The following is a 6,000-nucleotide window of genomic DNA, read 5'->3' as shown; positions in this document are numbered from 1 at the left end:
AGAGCAAAAAAAAAAAAAAAAAAAAGAAAAAGAAAAAGGGGATTTGGTTTCACTTACTCTAATAATAATAGAGCAAGGGGTTAAACACTGTGGTGTTCTGTGGGGTTTGTGTCTGCATAGAGTGCTGCATAAATCGATGAAGATTTATATATAGAATTCAGGCATTACTTGAATCATAGATGTGTCAAAAAAAGAGTGGGAAACTTCCATTTGTCCAATTAGAGATCAGGAAGTTTATGAAAAAAAATAATGACAAAAAAGTTTTTGAAAAGAAAAAATCTTATTTTTAAACATCCAGATTCAAGTGAGCAGCAATAACACTAGCTAAAAAGTCAAGCATTATATAGAGATTGAAAAGGTGGTCAGGCGACTGCAGCATTAGTAGCAGACAAACAAAATCCCACAGAATCACAGTGTAGGATTAAAAAAGAAAAAAAAGGAAAAAAGGTTAAATTACCTTGGCAGTAGCATGAGTTCGTATGAGACCGTGTAATGGAACGTCCACCTTCAAGCAAGTGAGCAAAGCAAGTCACTGCCTAGAAGGGGAGCTGTTTAAATTGGTTGAGATAATTGCCTAATTGGCAACAGCTGGATATATTTACCTCTAGTCTGCCTCTTTGGCAGTCCCCCTATGGGTTCCCTGGTGCGCAGCCGCCGAGCGAGTTCCCGACCGCGCATCGCGAGCGAGATCACGGCGGAAGTCCGCACGGCCGATGCGTTCCACCGGCACGGTCACTTCCGTCGGCGTGACACGCAAACAGGAAGTGAATGAGCGAAGCCGATGGATCTCAGAGAGAGCCAATGGTAATCGCTCAAAAGGCGGACACTCCGCGGGGCGTCCGCCTACCGTGCCGGGCTGTCACCAAAGGCACACAGGTATGACCAAGAAGTGGATCATGACCGAGCAAGCGTCTTAATCAATATTGCCTCAAAAATAATAATAATAAAAGATATTAAACTTAATTATTGGTTTGATAGAAACTATTAAATTGGGAGATGAATTACATTAATAAAGGCATTAATACCCAATTTGGAGGGAGGAGAGCAGACCAGTTACAAAGTGTGTAGAAAAAAGAGATTAACCCCTCAATAATCAGTTAAAGTATTGTGTAGCCAAAAAACAGCATAATAGCCACAAACACAGTTATAGAGACTATTAGTTTATATATTTTTTACAAATCAATAAAAAAGCCTGTATAACAATCAAGGTTAACAAAAAGTATTTAACATAAATTACCCTATATCACAATAAGTGAGGAAATAAAAGAGGAAATAAGGAGAGAGTAGATTTAGATAAAGGGGTAATGTAGTGGAGTTATTGTTCCATACCCCCTGATGTAAACCCCTCTAGGAATGGCTTGAAGGAAATCATTTCATTCAGGCCTGGGGGGACTGTGGCCTTTAAAGTATAGATCCACCGTAGTTCCATCTGCAAAAGAGTTTTGTTCCAGTCCCCTCCACGGGGACTGGGGTGGATTCTGTCAATTATCAAAAATTTAATTTTTGGAAATTTGCCTCCATGCACTAGAGAGGTATGTCGACCCAGTGGTAAATCTGGGTTACAAGTTTGCATACTTTTAACATGTCTATTTGCTCGTTTGAAGAATGGTAATTTAGTTTTTCCAACATAAAAGCAGCCGCACCCACAGAGGAGTAAGTATACCACTCCGTGGGTGCGGCAGTTGGCAAAGTGTTTGGAAACAAAGGTTTGACCATTAGGTAATATGGGATTTTTTGTGGTTAACATATCTGCAGTAGTTGCAACTGCCACAGATGTATGTCCCTTTTAATTTACAGGGATCTTGGTTTTTTAGAATTTTGAACTCACTTTGTACCAGCCTTTCCTTCAGGGCTGGCACTTTTTTAAAAGTGAATTGGGGTCGGTCTGGAACAAATTTACCAACAATAGGGTCTAATGTCAATACATGCCAGTATCTGGAAATAATTTGTCTAATGTTTTGATGCTGTTCAGAATATTTCATAATAATTCTTAGCACATGGTCAGGTTCATTGGGAACTTGGGGGGTCAGCAAGGTTTTTCTATCAGATGCAGCTGCCTTCCGATAGGCTTTTTTCAAAGTGGTCTTGGTATAACCCCTCAACAGTAGTCTATCTCTCAGATCGTTGGCAGCAAGCTGGAAACTTTGCAGATCCGTGCAGTTGCGCCTGATTCTGAGATATTGCCCAAAGGGGATTGATCGAACAAGGGTCTCAGGGTGGAAACTTGAGGCATGCAGAATGGTGTTCCCCGCAGTGGGCTTACGGTATAGCCCACTGCGGAGAGCACCATCCGCCCCCTTGTGGACCTCCACGTCCAAGAATGTGACATGATTTTCATGACAGTTCATTGTGAACATGAGGTTGAACTCATTTTTGTTCATTCTAGTTAGACAGTTTTGTAGCAAATCCACAGGGCCTTGCCATAACATGAAAATGTCATCTATGTACCAGACCCACATGATAATGTGGTCCGTGTACATAGATGTTGATTCATCGTGTAAAAAAGATGACTCCCACTCCCCCAGGTACAAATTGGCGTAGGATGGGGCACAGCAAGTGCCCATCGCTACGCCCTGCACCTGGAGGAAGTGGGAGCCATTGAAGGTAAACACATTATGTAGCAGAATATAATGCAAAATGGACAAAACAAACTCACCATATGCATCAAATGCATCTCCCTGTGTGAGTGTATGTCTAATGGCGGAGATTCCTCGGTCGTGTGGAATTGAACTATATAAAGTTTCGACATCGATTATAACTAACAGACATTCTTCTGAAACAACGACATTTTCAATTTTTTGTAGGAAATGGATTGTGTCACGTACATATGAAGGTAACGCAATGACAAATGGTTTAAGATATGTGTCCACTAGCTTGCTCGCATTATCTGTTATTGATCCTCTCCCTGAGATAATGGGTCGCCCTGGTGGATTAGTGGCGTGTTTGTGGATCTTTGGGAGCGCATAGAATGTCGGGGTGACTGGAAATGTTATTCTGATGAATTCCCATGTGTGTTTGGGGATTACGCCATTAAGGTAGGCAGAGGCTATTAGTTGGTAAAAAGTTTGTTGGTATTTAACCACAATGTCTGATGGAATTTTGCGATACCATTGATGGTTTTTTAAAATGTTTTGACACATCTGTATGTATTGATTGCTATCCATGATGACAACATTGCCGCCTTTGTCAGCCTGCTTAATTGTAATTAAATGGTTCTCTGCCAATTTTTGAATGGCTTGTTTTTGTTGAAATGTAATATTAGGTTTGGAAGATGAACGTATGTGGAGTTTATCCACTTCTTTAGAAACGAGCTTGACAAAGGCGGCAATGTTGGCATTGGATGTACTAGGGTATTTGTCGGATTTCTTCTTCAAAAGTGTCGTTTGAGCATTGGGGGTAGGCCCCTTAGAGTCTGTCTCTGCTAATAATGCTGGTAAGTCTATTTTGTCTATGAGGTCCTCGTTTTCCTCAAGTAGTGATATTAAGGTCTCAAGTGCTGGATCTTTTTTAGTTGAGGTTGGCTGTGTAGGGTTTGATTTGTCAAATAATACCTTAAAGTTAAGCTTGCGAGCAAAAAGATGTATATCTTTTATAAAATCGAACTTATCCAATTTGGTGTTTGGACAGAAACTGAGGCCCTTGGAAAGGACCTCAGTTTCGTCCTTGGATAGTTCGTAGCTAGATAAATTAACGATCGACAAGTCAGAATTATCAGGAGCAATAGAAGCATTTTGAGATACATTGGTTTCTGTGTTGGTTAAGGTGATAGCATGGTGGTTGGAGTAATGTGTGGGGCTCGTTGGTGCAGTGCTTCTAAAAAAATAGAATCCTGTAAATTAAAGGTGGATAAAAGTGAAGGTGGGGGGTGAGTGGAGGGGGGAATATTGGTGTTGGAATGAAGGTCTGCAGATGCTTCATTCATGTTAGGTGTCCTATTGGATGATTGTTGTGGTTTAAACATAGAAAAGTTGGTTTGAGGGTTTTGTTGTGTGTTAGATTTTTTGGTGGATTGTTCAATTGATGAACCTCCTTGATAAGTCCGTTTGCCTCGATCAGAGGTTTTGGATTTGGTGGAACTTAGTGAGGGTTGAGGAATATTTTTAGATGGCGGATGTGCCGAAGTGTCATAGGGTAGTTTAGTGAGTGCAGTGTTATAGGTGGGTTTGTTGGGGTTCCATTTGTATGCTTTGCCCTGTTGGAAAGCATGCATATCTCGGTTAAGCTTTTTTTGTTTTTTGATCAAAATATTTCTGTTGAAAATTTCTAAGTGTTCCTTGAGTTGTTTTTCTTTTTCTAAAAATAATTTGTGAGTTTTATATTTTTGAATTTTTTCACAGATAAGTTCAATTTCAGCATCTAATTTGGCTGCACGTGCGGTATGCTCCTCTATTAGGAGAGTCATAAGAGAGGCTGAACATTTGTTAAGGGTAATTTCCCACTTGGCCTTAAAATCCCGGTCTAAATCCTCAAGAAGAGGGAAGACCTGGACTCTGAGTCCAAAAGGATTAATTTTTTTGTCTATATACTCTCGAAAGGATTTGACGTGCCAGAAATGAGCTGACTTCTTTTCCAGACTTTTAGATAGCTGGAAAAAGAGTGAGAAAATGTCGGTCTCGATAAAGTCCTTTTGCTCATAATCTGTAAGGTATTTTGACATTAGTGCAGTCCAGTCATCGCCTGTAAACTTAGCCATGCCCAAATATTAAACAGTCTCTTGATTTGAGAAAATAAAAAAAGGAAAAAAAAAGAAGTATTGTGAGGGGAAAGATGGAACTACACACAATTCAACAATATGGGAAATACAAATAGGAAAGATCAGACTCAAAGAACAATCCTAAATTCAGAAAAATGATACAAATTTAAACAAAGTTAAATTGGAGGATTTCACATGGGCGAAAAAGCGGGGAATGGTATTTTCTACCTGATAAAGTGCATATAGTATGCTCATGTGAGATCACCCCAAAGTGTGCCACATCCCGTAATCAGAAATTCGGAAAAAAAATTCCCCTGGGGGTGGGACTTTAAAGGCACTGAAAATAATATATAACTTGAAACAATGTATACAATTAAATAAATTTATTAGAGAACATAAATACAAAAATTGTATGTTAAAAACATGTAGCAAGCTGTGTACAAGTCATGATGTCATGGGGCAAAAACAGGTACCGCTGTGTTGAAGGTGAGTGCCCAACGTGTTTCAGAGACACAAATCAGAATTCCTTCTTCAGGGGCAACCTTTGTATAGCGGTCTGCAAGTGATCAATCACATATTGATTAATTAATGGTAAGTATACCAAAAATCTACGTATAAAGAAAATGCCATAACATGTGCACTAATTTATGTAAACATTATACTGCATATACACTTCAAGCAAAGTTTATATTTAACATGATGTAATGGAACACTTACAGTATCTGCCGAATGACACTTTAAAATGTGAGCTTGCCCATAACATTAAAAACAAGAAGCTGGATTGCTCTCATCCCTGCATTGGGGTGCCTTATTGGAGAAAATGGAGAGATTGAATGAAGACGAATCATATAAGCACGTTCCTGCTCATATAAGCACGTTCCTGCTCATGTGTGCCCGTCAGCTAAAAGCTGAGTGGGGACAACTGGAACCCACAAACACTGGGAGATCTGCTAGGCAAAAAAGAGAGGAAAAGTTTTTTACCAAAGAGCAAAAAAAAAAAAAAAAAAGAAAAAGAAAAAGGGGATTTGGTTTCACTTGCTCTAATAATAATAGAGCAAGGGGTTAAACACTGTGCTGTTCTGTGGGGTTTGTGTCTGCATAGAGTGCTGCATAAATCGATGAAGATTTATATATAGAATTCAGGCATTACTTGAATCATAGATGTGTCAAAAAAAGAGTGGGAAACTTCCATTTGTCCAATTAGAGATCAGGAAGTTTATGAAAAAAAATAATGACAAAAAAGTTTTTGAAAAGAAAAAATCTTATTTTTAAACATCCAGATTCAAGTGAGCAGCAATAACACTAGC

Source organism: Pelophylax lessonae (assembly GCF_965119305.1).
Source record: "Pelophylax lessonae genome assembly, chromosome: 8".
Lineage (NCBI taxonomy): Eukaryota > Metazoa > Chordata > Amphibia > Anura > Ranidae > Pelophylax > Pelophylax lessonae.
This window is presented reverse-complemented; position numbering follows the sequence as displayed.